Genomic DNA, 15,375 nt, shown 5'->3' on the forward strand with positions numbered 1-15,375 from the left:
TTTGTCGGATTTTGGGATGGACTCTTTGGCTTTGCTTTTCTTCTCCTCATTGGATTTTTCATGTTAAAAGTTGCAGAAGCCAGATGACAAGCTCATTTTGGTTCAACTTCAGCAACTGTGCATTGCATTGCCATGTAATGTAATGCAATGCTATCTATCTAGCTCTCCCTCTATACTTCCTTTTGGATAAACAGACATATTAGGCAAGCATTTTGGAGCTTTCACCTAAATAACTACAGGTGGTGAGATAAGCTGCACAATATAATTGACCTTTCAGTATATTGTTGCACACACACCATCTATTTAGCAAATGCCCTTGTTATCAACAGCAGCCTTTTAAACTCACCTGAGCTAACAGGTATGTGAGCTGGTTACTCTGCTGCGCTTAAAATTTCTTTTTTGGTTTGCTACAATGCCTTTTCTGAAACGTTGTCTCCCTCTGCTGGAACACTGACTTCTTTCATTTAATGCCTGCAGACTATAAAAGAGAAACCAACCCAAAAAGTTTGGTTGATTAGTCTGTGGCATTCTTTTAAACTGTTGCTTATGGCGGTCTCTGTGAGCTTCTCAGTGACATTCAGCCATCCAGGTATCCCGCCTGCAGTAGACGGAATGTGGCAATGGAACGCTGGCTGCGCGTGTCATAATAGGCTCTGAGCCTTTATATACCTGCGCACAGCAGCAGCCACCTTCAGTCTGCTGCTGGACAGCCAGCAGCAGCAGCAGCAGCAGGAGAGGTAATTAATCAGCAACCCTCCTGCTAAGGGTAGACAGCTGCTCGTTCCACCCCCCCCCCCCCCCCGCTTTAATTGGTTCTCCTCCCTTCCAACGGTGTTGAGGCGGGTGGGAACAGCCGGGGGTTGAGGGTACTGTGCTAAAAGAGGTGGAGTTATGCAGATCTAAAACGCGTGGATTGCAGCAGCAGCAAGCCGAAAAGTGCAGGCATGTGAGGGATCTAGAGGTTGACAGCATGTCTTCTTAACGGGAGTCCAGGTGGCCATCTCCACAAATGGACTTTTCAGAATCCTTGGGTGGCACCGTAGTCGGAAACCAATTCTGGTTATCGCTTCTCGGCCTTTTGGCTAAGATCAAGTGTAGTATCTGTTCTTATCAGTTTAATATCTGATACGTCCCCTATCTGGGGACCATATATTAAATGGATTTTTAGAACAGGGAGATGGAAAAAGAGCTTGCTCTGTCCACTCCACGCATTGACCTGGTATTGCAGTATCTCCAGGACCGGTGCACCCCTTCTTTAATGCAGTTTCTAAAATCAGAAAGAATTGAATTCAATGCTTTTTGTTCATTTGGCTTGTTTGTCGGATTTTGGGATGGACTCTTTGGCTTTGCTTTTCTTCTCCTCATTGGATTTTTCATGTTAAAAGTTGCAGAAGCCAGATGACAAGCTCATTTTGGTTCAACTTCAGCAACTGTGCATTGCATTGCCATGTAATGTAATGCAATGCTATCTATCTAGCTCTCCCTCTATACTTCCTTTTGGATAAACAGACATATTAGGCAAGCATTTTGGAGCTTTCACCTAAATAACTACAGGTGGTGAGATAAGCTGCACAATATAATTGACCTTTCAGTATATTGTTGCACACACACCATCTATTTAGCAAATGCCCTTGTTATCAACAGCAGCCTTTTAAACTCACCTGAGCTAACAGGTATGTGAGCTGGTTACTCTGCTGCGCTTAAAATTTCTTTTTTGGTTTGCTACAATGCCTTTTCTGAAACGTTGTCTCCCTCTGCTGGAACACTGACTTCTTTCATTTAATGCCTGCAGACTATAAAAGAGAAACCAACCCAAAAAGTTTGGTTGATTAGTCTGTGGCATTCTTTTAAACTGTTGCTTATGGCGGTCTCTGTGAGCTTCTCAGTGACATTCAGCCATCCAGGTATCCCGCCTGCAGTAGACGGAATGTGGCAATGGAACGCTGGCTGCGCGTGTCATAATAGGCTCTGAGCCTTTATATACCTGCGCACAGCAGCAGCCACCTTCAGTCTGCTGCTGGACAGCCAGCAGCAGCAGCAGGAGAGGTAATTAATCAGCAACCCTCCTGCTAAGGGTAGACAGCTGCTCGTTCCACCCCCCCCCCCCCCCCGCTTTAATTGGTTCTCCTCCCTTCCAACGGTGTTGAGGCGGGTGGGGACAGCCGGGGGTTGAGGGTACTGTGCTAAAAGAGGTGGAGTTATGCAGATCTAAAACGCGTGGATTGCAGCAGCAGCAAGCCGAAAAGTGCAGGCATGTGAGGGATCTAGAGGTTGACAGCATGTCTTCTTAACGGGAGTCCAGGTGGCCATCTCCACAAATGGACTTTTCAGAATCCTTGGGTGGCACCGTAGTCGGAAACCAATTCTGGTTATCGCTTCTCGGCCTTTTGGCTAAGATCAAGTGTAGTATCTGTTCTTATCAGTTTAATATCTGATACGTCCCCTATCTGGGGACCATATATTAAATGGATTTTTAGAACAGGGAGATGGAAAAAGAGCTTGCTCTGTCCACTCCACGCATTGACCTGGTATTGCAGTATCTCCAGGACCGGTGCACCCCTTCTTTAATGCAGTTTCTAAAATCAGAAAGAATTGAATTCAATGCTTTTTGTTCATTTGGCTTGTTTGTCGGATTTTGGGATGGACTCTTTGGCTTTGCTTTTCTTCTCCTCATTGGATTTTTCATGTTAAAAGTTGCAGAAGCCAGATGACAAGCTCATTTTGGTTCAACTTCAGCAACTGTGCATTGCATTGCCATGTAATGTAATGCAATGCTATCTATCTAGCTCTCCCTCTATACTTCCTTTTGGATAAACAGACATATTAGGCAAGCATTTTGGAGCTTTCACCTAAATAACTACAGGTGGTGAGATAAGCTGCACAATATAATTGACCTTTCAGTATATTGTTGCACACACACCATCTATTTAGCAAATGCCCTTGTTATCAACAGCAGCCTTTTAAACTCACCTGAGCTAACAGGTATGTGAGCTGGTTACTCTGCTGCGCTTAAAATTTCTTTTTTGGTTTGCTACAATGCCTTTTCTGAAACGTTGTCTCCCTCTGCTGGAACACTGACTTCTTTCATTTAATGCCTGCAGACTATAAAAGAGAAACCAACCCAAAAAGTTTGGTTGATTAGTCTGTGGCATTCTTTTAAACTGTTGCTTATGGCGGTCTCTGTGAGCTTCTCAGTGACATTCAGCCATCCAGGTATCCCGCCTGCAGTAGACGGAATGTGGCAATGGAACGCTGGCTGCGCGTGTCATAATAGGCTCTGAGCCTTTATATACCTGCGCACAGCAGCAGCCACCTTCAGTCTGCTGCTGGACAGCCAGCAGCAGCAGCAGCAGCAGCAGGAGAGGTAATTAATCAGCAACCCTCCTGCTAAGGGTAGACAGCTGCTCGTTCCACCCCCCCCCCCCCGCCTTAATTGGTTCTCCTCCCTTCCAACGGTGTTGAGGCGGGTGGGAACAGCCGGGGGTTGAGGGTACTGTGCTAAAGGAGGTGGAGTTATGCAGATCTAAAACGCGTGGATTGCAGCAGCAGCAAGCCGAAAAGTGCAGGCATGTGAGGGATCTAGAGGTTGACAGCATGTCTTCTTAACGGGAGTCCAGGTGGCCATCTCCACAAATGGACTTTTCAGAATCCTTGGGTGGCACCGTAGTCGGAAACCAATTCTGGTTATCGCTTCTCGGCCTTTTGGCTAAGATCAAGTGTAGTATCTGTTCTTATCAGTTTAATATCTGATACGTCCCCTATCTGGGGACCATATATTAAATGGATTTTTAGAACAGGGAGATGGAAAAAGAGCTTGCTCTGTCCACTCCACGCATTGACCTGGTATTGCAGTATCTCCAGGACCGGTGCACCCCTTCTTTAATGCAGTTTCTAAAATCAGAAAGAATTGAATTCAATGCTTTTTGTTCATTTGGCTTGTTTGTCGGATTTTGGGATGGACTCTTTGGCTTTGCTTTTCTTCTCCTCATTGGATTTTTCATGTTAAAAGTTGCAGAAGCCAGATGACAAGCTCATTTTGGTTCAACTTCAGCAACTGTGCATTGCATTGCCATGTAATGTAATGCAATGCTATCTATCTAGCTCTCCCTCTATACTTCCTTTTGGATAAACAGACATATTAGGCAAGCATTTTGGAGCTTTCACCTAAATAACTACAGGTGGTGAGATAAGCTGCACAATATAATTGACCTTTCAGTATATTGTTGCACACACACCATCTATTTAGCAAATGCCCTTGTTATCAACAGCAGCCTTTTAAACTCACCTGAGCTAACAGGTATGTGAGCTGGTTACTCTGCTGCGCTTAAAATTTCTTTTTTGGTTTGCTACAATGCCTTTTCTGAAACGTTGTCTCCCTCTGCTGGAACACTGACTTCTTTCATTTAATGCCTGCAGACTATAAAAGAGAAACCAACCCAAAAAGTTTGGTTGATTAGTCTGTGGCATTCTTTTAAACTGTTGCTTATGGCGGTCTCTGTGAGCTTCTCAGTGACATTCAGCCATCCAGGTATCCCGCCTGCAGTAGACGGAATGTGGCAATGGAACGCTGGCTGCGCGTGTCATAATAGGCTCTGAGCCTTTATATACCTGCGCACAGCAGCAGCCACCTTCAGTCTGCTGCTGGACAGCCAGCAGCAGCAGCAGCAGCAGGAGAGGTAATTAATCAGCAACCCTCCTGCTAAGGGTAGACAGCTGCTCGTTCCACCCCCCCCCCCGCCTTAATTGGTTCTCCTCCCTTCCAACGGTGTTGAGGCGGGTGGGAACAGCCGGGGGTTGAGGGTACTGTTCTAAAAGAGGTGGAGTTATGCAGATCTAAAACGCGTGGATTGCAGCAGCAGCAAGCCGAAAAGTGCAGGCATGTGAGGGATCTAGAGGTTGACAGCATGTCTTCTTAACGGGAGTCCAGGTGGCCATCTCCACAAATGGACTTTTCAGAATCCTTGGGTGGCACCGTAGTCGGAAACCAATTCTGGTTATCGCTTCTCGGCCTTTTGGCTAAGATCAAGTGTAGTATCTGTTCTTATCAGTTTAATATCTGATACGTCCCCTATCTGGGGACCATATATTAAATGGATTTTTAGAACAGGGAGATGGAAAAAGAGCTTGCTCTGTCCACTCCACGCATTGACCTGGTATTGCAGTATCTCCAGGACCGGTGCACCCCTTCTTTAATGCAGTTTCTAAAATCAGAAAGAATTGAATTCATTGCTTTTTGTTCATTTGGCTTGTTTGTCGGATTTTGGGATGGACTCTTTGGCTTTGCTTTTCTTCTCCTCATTGGATTTTTCATGTTAAAAGTTGCAGAAGCCAGATGACAAGCTCATTTTGGTTCAACTTCAGCAACTGTGCATTGCATTGCCATGTAATGTAATGCAATGCTATCTATCTAGCTCTCCCTCTATACTTCCTTTTGGATAAACAGACATATTAGGCAAGCATTTTGGAGCTTTCACCTAAATAACTACAGGTGGTGAGATAAGCTGCACAATATAATTGACCTTTCAGTATATTGTTGCACACACACCATCTATTTAGCAAATGCCCTTGTTATCAACAGCAGCCTTTTAAACTCACCTGAGCTAACAGGTATGTGAGCTGGTTACTCTGCTGCGCTTAAAATTTCTTTTTTGGTTTGCTACAATGCCTTTTCTGAAACGTTGTCTCCCTCTGCTGGAACACTGACTTCTTTCATTTAATGCCTGCAGACTATAAAAGAGAAACCAACCCAAAAAGTTTGGTTGATTAGTCTGTGGCATTCTTTTAAACTGTTGCTTATGGCGGTCTCTGTGAGCTTCTCAGTGACATTCAGCCATCCAGGTATCCCGCCTGCAGTAGACGGAATGTGGCAATGGAACGCTGGCTGCGCGTGTCATAATAGGCTCTGAGCCTTTATATACCTGCGCACAGCAGCAGCCACCTTCAGTCTGCTGCTGGACAGCCAGCAGCAGCAGCAGCAGCAGCAGGAGAGGTAATTAATCAGCAACCCTCCTGCTAAGGGTAGACAGCTGCTCGTTCCACCCCCCCCCCGCCTTAATTGGTTCTCCTCCCTTCCAACGGTGTTGAGGCAGGTGGGAACAGCCGGGGGTTGAGGGTACTGTGCTAAAAGAGGTGGAGTTATGCAGATCTAAAACGCGTGGATTGCAGCAGCAGCAAGCCGAAAAGTGCAGGCATGTGAGGGATCTAGAGGTTGACAGCATGTCTTCTTAACGGGAGTCCAGGTGGCCATCTCCACAAATGGACTTTTCAGAATCCTTGGGTGGCACCGTAGTCGGAAACCAATTCTGGTTATCGCTTCTCGGCCTTTTGGCTAAGATCAAGTGTAGTATCTGTTCTTATCAGTTTAATATCTGATACGTCCCCTATCTGGGGACCATATATTAAATGGATTTTTAGAACAGGGAGATGGAAAAAGAGCTTGCTCTGTCCACTCCACGCATTGACCTAGTATTGCAGTATCTCCAGGACCGGTGCACCCCTTCTTTAATGCAGTTTCTAAAATCAGAAAGAATTGAATTCAATGCTTTTTGTTCATTTGGCTTGTTTGTCGGATTTTGGGATGGACTCTTTGGCTTTGCTTTTCTTCTCCTCATTGGATTTTTCATGTTAAAAGTTGCAGAAGCCAGATGACAAGATCATTTTGGTTCAACTTCAGCAACTGTGCATTGCATTGCCATGTAATGTAATGCAATGCTATCTATCTAGCTCTCCCTCTATACTTCCTTTTGGATAAACAGACATATTAGGCAAGCATTTTGGAGCTTTCACCTAAATAACTACAGGTGGTGAGATAAGCTGCACAATATAATTGACCTTTCAGTATATTGTTGCACACACACCATCTATTTAGCAAATGCCCTTGTTATCAACAGCAGCCTTTTAAACTCACCTGAGCTAACAGGTATGTGAGCTGGTTACTCTGCTGCGCTTAAAATTTCTTTTTTGGTTTGCTACAATGCCTTTTCTGAAACGTTGTCTCCCTCTGCTGGAACACTGACTTCTTTCATTTAATGCCTGCAGACTATAAAAGAGAAACCAACCCAAAAAGTTTGGTTGATTAGTCTGTGGCATTCTTTTAAACTGTTGCTTATGGCGGTCTCTGTGAGCTTCTCAGTGACATTCAGCCATCCAGGTATCCCGCCTGCAGTAGACGGAATGTGGCAATGGAACGCTGGCTGCGCGTGTCATAATAGGCTCTGAGCCTTTATATACCTGCGCACAGCAGCAGCCACCTTCAGTCTGCTGCTGGACAGCCAGCAGCAGCAGCAGCAGCAGGAGAGGTAATTAATCAGCAACCCTCCTGCTAAGGGTAGACAGCTGCTCGTTCCACCCCCCCCCCGCCTTAATTGGTTCTCCTCCCTTCCAACGGCGTTGAGGCGGGTGGGAACAGCCGGGGGTTGAGGGTACTGTGCTAAAAGAGGTGGAGTTATGCAGATCTAAAACGCGTGGATTGCAGCAGCAGCAAGCCGAAAAGTGCAGGCATGTGAGGGATCTAGAGGTTGACAGCATGTCTTCTTAACGGGAGTCCAGGTGGCCATCTCCACAAATGGACTTTTCAGAATCCTTGGGTGGCACCGTAGTCGGAAACCAATTCTGGTTATCGCTTCTCGGCCTTTTGGCTAAGATCAAGTGTAGTATCTGTTCTTATCAGTTTAATATCTGATACGTCCCCTATCTGGGGACCATATATTAAATGGATTTTTAGAACAGGGAGATGGAAAAAGAGCTTGCTCTGTCCACTCCACGCATTGACCTGGTATTGCAGTATCTCCAGGACCGGTGCACCCCTTCTTTAATGCAGTTTCTAAAATCAGAAAGAATTGAATTCAATGCTTTTTGTTCATTTGGCTTGTTTGTCGGATTTTGGGATGGACTCTTTGGCTTTGCTTTTCTTCTCCTCATTGGATTTTTCATGTTAAAAGTTGCAGAAGCCAGATGACAAGCTCATTTTGGTTCAACTTCAGCAACTGTGCATTGCATTGCCATGTAATGTAATGCAATGCTATCTATCTAGCTCTCCCTCTATACTTCCTTTTGGATAAACAGACATATTAGGCAAGCATTTTGGAGCTTTCACCTAAATAACTACAGGTGGTGAGATAAGCTGCACAATATAATTGACCTTTCAGTATATTGTTGCACACACACCATCTATTTAGCAAATGCCCTTGTTATCAACAGCAGCCTTTTAAACTCACCTGAGCTAACAGGTATGTGAGCTGGTTACTCTGCTGCACTTAAAATTTCTTTTTTGGTTTGCTACAATGCCTTTTCTGAAACGTTGTCTCCCTCTGCTGGAACACTGACTTCTTTCATTTAATGCCTGCAGACTATAAAAGAGAAACCAACCCAAAAAGTTTGGTTGATTAGTCTGTGGCATTCTTTTAAACTGTTGCTTATGGCGGTCTCTGTGAGCTTCTCAGTGACATTCAGCCATCCAGGTATCCCGCCTGCAGTAGACGGAATGTGGCAACGGAACGCTGGCTGCGCGTGTCATAATAGGCTCTGAGCCTTTATATACCTGCGCACAGCAGCAGCCACCTTCAGTCTGCTGCTGGACAGCCAGCAGCAGCAGCAGCAGCAGCAGGAGAGGTAATTAATCAGCAACCCTCCTGCTAAGGGTAGACAGCTGCTCGTTCCACCCCCCCCCCCCGGCCTTAATTGGTTCTCCTCCCTTCCAACGGTGTTGAGGCGGGTGGGAACAGCCGGGGGTTGAGGGTACTGTGCTAAAAGAGGTGGAGTTATGCAGATCTAAAACGCGTGGATTGCAGCAGCAGCAAGCCGAAAAGTGCAGGCATGTGAGGGATCTAGAGGTTGACAGCATGTCTTCTTAACGGGAGTCCAGGTGGCCATCTCCACAAATGGACTTTTCAGAATCCTTGGGTGGCACCGTAGTCGGAAACCAATTCTGGTTATCGCTTCTCGGCCTTTTGGCTAAGATCAAGTGTAGTATCTGTTCTTATCAGTTTAATATCTGATACGTCCCCTATCTGGGGACCATATATTAAATGGATTTTTAGAACAGGGAGATGGAAAAAGAGCTTGCTCTGTCCACTCCACGCATTGACCTGGTATTGCAGTATCTCCAGGACCGGTGCACCCCTTCTTTAATGCAGTTTCTAAAATCAGAAAGAATTGAATTCAATGCTTTTTGTTCATTTGGCTTGTTTGTCGGATTTTGGGATGGACTCTTTGGCTTTGCTTTTCTTCTCCTCATTGGATTTTTCATGTTAAAAGTTGCAGAAGCCAGATGACAAGCTCATTTTGGTTCAACTTCAGCAACTGTGCATTGCATTGCCATGTAATGTAATGCAATGCTATCTATCTAGCTCTCCCTCTATACTTCCTTTTGGATAAACAGACATATTAGGCAAGCATTTTGGAGCTTTCACCTAAATAACTACAGGTGGTGAGATAAGCTGCACAATATAATTGACCTTTCAGTATATTGTTGCACACACACCATCTATTTAGCAAATGCCCTTGTTATCAACAGCAGCCTTTTAAACTCACCTGAGCTAACAGGTATGTGAGCTGGTTACTCTGCTGCGCTTAAAATTTCTTTTTTGGTTTGCTACAATGCCTTTTCTGAAACGTTGTCTCCCTCTGCTGGAACACTGACTTCTTTCATTTAATGCCTGCAGACTATAAAAGAGAAACCAACCCAAAAAGTTTGGTTGATTAGTCTGTGGCATTCTTTTAAACTGTTGCTTATGGCGGTCTCTGTGAGCTTCTCAGTGACATTCAGCCATCCAGGTATCCCGCCTGCAGTAGACGGAATGTGGCAATGGAACGCTGGCTGCACGTGTCATAATAGGCTCTGAGCCTTTATATACCTGCGCACAGCAGCAGCCACCTTCAGTCTGCTGCTGGACAGCCAGCAGCAGCAGCAGCAGGAGAGGTAATTAATCAGCAACCCTCCTGCTAAGGGTAGACAGCTGCTCGTTCCACCCCCCCCCCCGGCCTTAATTGGTTCTCCTCCCTTCCAACGGTGTTGAGGCGGGTGGGAACAGCCGGGGGTTGAGGGTACTGTGCTAAAAGAGGTGGAGTTATGCAGATCTAAAACGCGTGGATTGCAGCAGCAGCAAGCCGAAAAGTGCAGGCATGTGAGGGATCTAGAGGTTGACAGCATGTCTTCTTAACGGGAGTCCAGGTGGCCATCTCCACAAATGGACTTTTCAGAATCCTTGGGTGGCACCGTAGTCGGAAACCAATTCTGGTTATCGCTTCTCGGCCTTTTGGCTAAGATCAAGTGTAGTATCTGTTCTTATCAGTTTAATATCTGATACGTCCCCTATCTGGGGACCATATATTAAATGGATTTTTAGAACAGGGAGATGGAAAAAGAGCTTGCTCTGTCCACTCCACGCATTGACCTGGTATTGCAGTATCTCCAGGACCGGTGCACCCCTTCTTTAATGCAGTTTCTAAAATCAGAAAGAATTGAATTCAATGCTTTTTGTTCATTTGGCTTGTTTGTCGGATTTTGGGATGGACTCTTTGGCTTTGCTTTTCTTCTCCTCATTGGATTTTTCATGTTAAAAGTTGCAGAAGCCAGATGACAAGCTCATTTTGGTTCAACTTCAGCAACTGTGCATTGCATTGCCATGTAATGTAATGCAATGCTATCTATCTAGCTCTCCCTCTATACTTCCTTTTGGATAAACAGACATATTAGGCAAGCATTTTGGAGCTTTCACCTAAATAACTACAGGTGGTGAGATAAGCTGCACAATATAATTGACCTTTCAGTATATTGTTGCACACACACCATCTATTTAGCAAATGCCCTTGTTATCAACAGCAGCCTTTTAAACTCACCTGAGCTAACAGGTATGTGAGCTGGTTACTCTGCTGCGCTTAAAATTTCTTTTTTGGTTTGCTACAATGCCTTTTCTGAAACGTTGTCTCCCTCTGCTGGAACACTGACTTCTTTCATTTAATGCCTGCAGACTATAAAAGAGAAACCAACCCAAAAAGTTTGGTTGATTAGTCTGTGGCATTCTTTTAAACTGTTGCTTATGGCGGTCTCTGTGAGCTTCTCAGTGACATTCAGCCATCCAGGTATCCCGCCTGCAGTAGACGGAATGTGGCAATGGAACGCTGGCTGCGCGTGTCATAATAGGCTCTGAGCCTTTATATACCTGCGCACAGCAGCAGCCACCTTCAGTCTGCTGCTGGACAGCCAGCAGCAGCAGCAGGAGAGGTAATTAATCAGCAACCCTCCTGCTAAGGGTAGACAGCTGCTCGTTCCACCGCCCCCCCCCCGCCTTAATTGGTTCTCCTCCCTTCCAACGGTGTTGAGGCGGGTGGGAACAGCCGGGGGTTGAGGGTACTGTGCTAAAAGAGGTGGAGTTATGCAGATCTAAAACGCGTGGATTGCAGCAGCAGCAAGCCGAAAAGTGCAGGCATGTGAGGGATCTAGAGGTTGACAGCATGTCTTCTTAACGGGAGTCCAGGTGGCCATCTCCACAAATGGACTTTTCAGAATCCTTGGGTGGCACCGTAGTCGGAAACCAATTCTGGTTATCGCTTCTCGGCCTTTTGGCTAAGATCAAGTGTAGTATCTGTTCTTATCAGTTTAATATCTGATACGTCCCCTATCTGGGGACCATATATTAAATGGATTTTTAGAACAGGGAGATGGAAAAAGAGCTTGCTCTGTCCACTCCACGCATTGACCTGGTATTGCAGTATCTCCAGGACCGGTGCACCCCTTCTTTAATGCAGTTTCTAAAATCAGAAAGAATTGAATTCAATGCTTTTTGTTCATTTGGCTTGTTTGTCGGATTTTGGGATGGACTCTTTGGCTTTGCTTTTCTTCTCCTCATTGGATTTTTCATGTTAAAAGTTGCAGAAGCCAGATGACAAGCTCATTTTGGTTCAACTTCAGCAACTGTGCATTGCATTGCCATGTAATGTAATGCAATGCTATCTATCTAGCTCTCCCTCTATACTTCCTTTTGGATAAACAGACATATTAGGCAAGCATTTTGGAGCTTTCACCTAAATAACTACAGGTGGTGAGATAAGCTGCACAATATAATTGACCTTTCAGTATATTGTTGCACACACACCATCTATTTAGCAAATGCCCTTGTTATCAACAGCAGCCTTTTAAACTCACCTGAGCTAACAGGTATGTGAGCTGGTTACTCTGCTGCGCTTAAAATTTCTTTTTTGGTTTGCTACAATGCCTTTTCTGAAACGTTGTCTCCCTCTGCTGGAACACTGACTTCTTTCATTTAATGCCTGCAGACTATAAAAGAGAAACCAACCCAAAAAGTTTGGTTGATTAGTCTGTGGCATTCTTTTAAACTGTTGCTTATGGCGGTCTCTGTGAGCTTCTCAGTGACATTCAGCCATCCAGGTATCCCGCCTGCAGTAGACGGAATGTGGCAATGGAACGCTGGCTGCGCGTGTCATAATAGGCTCTGAGCCTTTATATACCTGCGCACAGCAGCAGCCACCTTCAGTCTGCTGCTGGACAGCCAGCAGCAGCAGCAGCAGCAGGAGAGGTAATTAATCAGCAACCCTCCTGCTAAGGGTAGACAGCTGCTCGTTCCACCCCCCCCCCCCGCCTTAATTGGTTCTCCTCCCTTCCAACGGTGTTGAGGCGGGTGGGAACAGCCGGGGGTTGAGGGTACTGTGCTAAAAGAGGTGGAGTTATGCAGATCTAAAACGCGTGGATTGCAGCAGCAGCAAGCCGAAAAGTGCAGGCATGTGAGGGATCTAGAGGTTGACAGCATGTCTTCTTAACGGGAGTCCAGGTGGCCATCTCCACAAATGGACTTTTCAGAATCCTTGGGTGGCACCGTAGTCGGAAACCAATTCTGGTTATCGCTTCTCGGCCTTTTGGCTAAGATCAAGTGTAGTATCTGTTCTTATCAGTTTAATATCTGATACGTCCCCTATCTGGGGACCATATATTAAATGGATTTTTAGAACAGGGAGATGGAAAAAGAGCTTGCTCTGTCCACTCCACGCATTGACCTGGTATTGCAGTATCTCCAGGACCGGTGCACCCCTTCTTTAATGCAGTTTCTAAAATCAGAAAGAATTGAATTCAATGCTTTTTGTTCATTTGGCTTGTTTGTCGGATTTTGGGATGGACTCTTTGGCTTTGCTTTTCTTCTCCTCATTGGATTTTTCATGTTAAAAGTTGCAGAAGCCAGATGACAAGCTCATTTTGGTTCAACTTCAGCAACTGTGCATTGCATTGCCATGTAATGTAATGCAATGCTATCTATCTAGCTCTCCCTCTATACTTCCTTTTGGATAAACAGACATATTAGGCAAGCATTTTGGAGCTTTCACCTAAATAACTACAGGTGGTGAGATAAGCTGCACAATATAATTGACCTTTCAGTATATTGTTGCACACACACCATCTATTTAGCAAATGCCCTTGTTATCAACAGCAGCCTTTTAAACTCACCTGAGCTAACAGGTATGTGAGCTGGTTACTCTGCTGCGCTTAAAATTTCTTTTTTGGTTTGCTACAATGCCTTTTCTGAAACGTTGTCTCCCTCTGCTGGAACACTGACTTCTTTCATTTAATGCCTGCAGACTATAAAAGAGAAACCAACCCAAAAAGTTTGGTTGATTAGTCTGTGGCATTCTTTTAAACTGTTGCTTATGGCGGTCTCTGTGAGCTTCTCAGTGACATTCAGCCATCCAGGTATCCCGCCTGCAGTAGACGGAATGTGGCAATGGAACGCTGGCTGCGCGTGTCATAATAGGCTCTGAGCCTTTATATACCTGCGCACAGCAGCAGCCACCTTCAGTCTGCTGCTGGACAGCCAGCAGCAGCAGCAGCAGGAGAGGTAATTAATCAGCAACCCTCCTGCTAAGGGTAGACAGCTGCTCGTTCCACCCCCCCCCCCGCCTTAATTGGTTCTCCTCCCTTCCAACGGTGTTGAGGCGGGTGGGAACAGCCGGGGGTTGAGGGTACTGTGCTAAAAGAGGTGGAGTTATGCAGATCTAAAACGCGTGGATTGCAGCAGCAGCAAGCCGAAAAGTGCAGGCATGTGAGGGATCTAGAGGTTGACAGCATGTCTTCTTAACGGGAGTCCAGGTGGCCATCTCCACAAATGGACTTTTCAGAATCCTTGGGTGGCACCGTAGTCGGAAACCAATTCTGGTTATCGCTTCTCGGCCTTTTGGCTAAGATCAAGTGTAGTATCTGTTCTTATCAGTTTAATATCTGATACGTCCCCTATCTGGGGACCATATATTAAATGGATTTTTAGAACAGGGAGATGGAAAAAGAGCTTGCTCTGTCCACTCCACGCATTGACCTGGTATTGCAGTATCTCCAGGACCGGTGCACCCCTTCTTTAATGCAGTTTCTAAAATCAGAAAGAATTGAATTCAATGCTTTTTGTTCATTTGGCTTGTTTGTCGGATTTTGGGATGGACTCTTTGGCTTTGCTTTTCTTCTCCTCATTGGATTTTTCATGTTAAAAGTTGCAGAAGCCAGATGACAAGCTCATTTTGGTTCAACTTCAGCAACTGTGCATTGCATTGCCATGTAATGTAATGCAATGCTATCTATCTAGCTCTCCCTCTATACTTCCTTTTGGATAAACAGACATATTAGGCAAGCATTTTGGAGCTTTCACCTAAATAACTACAGGTGGTGAGATAAGCTGCACAATATAATTGACCTTTCAGTATATTGTTGCACACACACCATCTATTTAGCAAATGCCCTTGTTATCAACAGCAGCCTTTTAAACTCACCTGAGCTAACAGGTATGTGAGCTGGTTACTCTGCTGCGCTTAAAATTTCTTTTTTGGTTTGCTACAATGCCTTTTCTGAAACGTTGTCTCCCTCTGCTGGAACACTGACTTCTTTCATTTAATGCCTGCAGACTATAAAAGAGAAACCAACCCAAAAAGTTTGGTTGATTAGTCTGTGGCATTCTTTTAAACTGTTGCTTATGGCGGTCTCTGTGAGCTTCTCAGTGACATTCAGCCATCCAGGTATCCCGCCTGCAGTAGACGGAATGTGGCAATGGAACGCTGGCTGCGCGTGTCATAATAGGCTCTGAGCCTTTATATACCTGCGCACAGCAGCAGCCACCTTCAGTCTGCTGCTGGACAGCCAGCAGCAGCAGCAGCAGGAGAGGTAATTAATCAGCAACCCTCCTGCTAAGGGTAGACAGCTGCTCGTTCCACCCCCCCCCCGCCTTAATTGGTTCTCCTCCCTTCCAACGGTGTTGAGGCGGGTGGGAACAGCCGGGGGTTGAGGGTACTGTGCTAAAAGAGGTGGAGTTATGCAGATCTAAAACGCGTGGATTGCAGCAGCAGCAAGCCGAAAAGTGCAGGCATGTGAGGGATCTAGAGGTTGAC

At 45.5% G+C, this 15,375-nt stretch overlaps 11 non-coding genes across 11 annotated transcripts; all 11 read left to right on the forward strand.

Moving 5' to 3' along the window:
• Positions 1 to 1,062: 1,062 nt before the first annotated feature.
• On the forward strand, positions 1,063 to 1,253 carry LOC141158992 (U2 spliceosomal RNA). Its single transcript, XR_012249009.1, has one exon. It is a non-coding gene; the product is annotated as a U2 spliceosomal RNA (small nuclear RNA).
• Positions 1,254 to 2,371: 1,118 nt separating this feature from the next.
• LOC141158994 (U2 spliceosomal RNA) lies at positions 2,372 to 2,562 on the forward strand. The gene has a single exon (XR_012249010.1). It is a non-coding gene; the product is annotated as a U2 spliceosomal RNA (small nuclear RNA).
• A 1,124-nt stretch (positions 2,563 to 3,686) lies between these two features.
• LOC141158995 (U2 spliceosomal RNA) lies at positions 3,687 to 3,877 on the forward strand. The gene has a single exon (XR_012249011.1). It is a non-coding gene; the product is annotated as a U2 spliceosomal RNA (small nuclear RNA).
• Positions 3,878 to 4,996: 1,119 nt separating this feature from the next.
• LOC141158996 (U2 spliceosomal RNA) lies at positions 4,997 to 5,187 on the forward strand. Its single transcript, XR_012249012.1, has one exon. It is a non-coding gene; the product is annotated as a U2 spliceosomal RNA (small nuclear RNA).
• Positions 5,188 to 6,308: 1,121 nt separating this feature from the next.
• Positions 6,309 to 6,499, forward strand: LOC141159899 (U2 spliceosomal RNA). The gene has a single exon (XR_012249893.1). It is a non-coding gene; the product is annotated as a U2 spliceosomal RNA (small nuclear RNA).
• A 1,118-nt stretch (positions 6,500 to 7,617) lies between these two features.
• LOC141158998 (U2 spliceosomal RNA) lies at positions 7,618 to 7,808 on the forward strand. The gene has a single exon (XR_012249014.1). It is a non-coding gene; the product is annotated as a U2 spliceosomal RNA (small nuclear RNA).
• Positions 7,809 to 8,932: 1,124 nt separating this feature from the next.
• On the forward strand, positions 8,933 to 9,123 carry LOC141158999 (U2 spliceosomal RNA). Its single transcript, XR_012249015.1, has one exon. It is a non-coding gene; the product is annotated as a U2 spliceosomal RNA (small nuclear RNA).
• A 1,117-nt stretch (positions 9,124 to 10,240) lies between these two features.
• LOC141159000 (U2 spliceosomal RNA) lies at positions 10,241 to 10,431 on the forward strand. Its single transcript, XR_012249016.1, has one exon. It is a non-coding gene; the product is annotated as a U2 spliceosomal RNA (small nuclear RNA).
• A 1,115-nt stretch (positions 10,432 to 11,546) lies between these two features.
• Positions 11,547 to 11,737, forward strand: LOC141159001 (U2 spliceosomal RNA). The gene has a single exon (XR_012249017.1). It is a non-coding gene; the product is annotated as a U2 spliceosomal RNA (small nuclear RNA).
• A 1,120-nt stretch (positions 11,738 to 12,857) lies between these two features.
• Positions 12,858 to 13,048, forward strand: LOC141159002 (U2 spliceosomal RNA). Its single transcript, XR_012249018.1, has one exon. It is a non-coding gene; the product is annotated as a U2 spliceosomal RNA (small nuclear RNA).
• Positions 13,049 to 14,164: 1,116 nt separating this feature from the next.
• On the forward strand, positions 14,165 to 14,355 carry LOC141159003 (U2 spliceosomal RNA). Its single transcript, XR_012249019.1, has one exon. It is a non-coding gene; the product is annotated as a U2 spliceosomal RNA (small nuclear RNA).
• Positions 14,356 to 15,375: the final 1,020 nt, after the last annotated feature.

Source organism: Phyllobates terribilis, unplaced genomic scaffold (genome assembly GCF_046119375.1).
Source record: "Phyllobates terribilis strain yellow unplaced genomic scaffold, ASM4611937v1 Scaffold_8__6_contigs__length_399053987, whole genome shotgun sequence".
Classification (NCBI taxonomy): Eukaryota; Metazoa; Chordata; class Amphibia; order Anura; family Dendrobatidae; genus Phyllobates; species Phyllobates terribilis.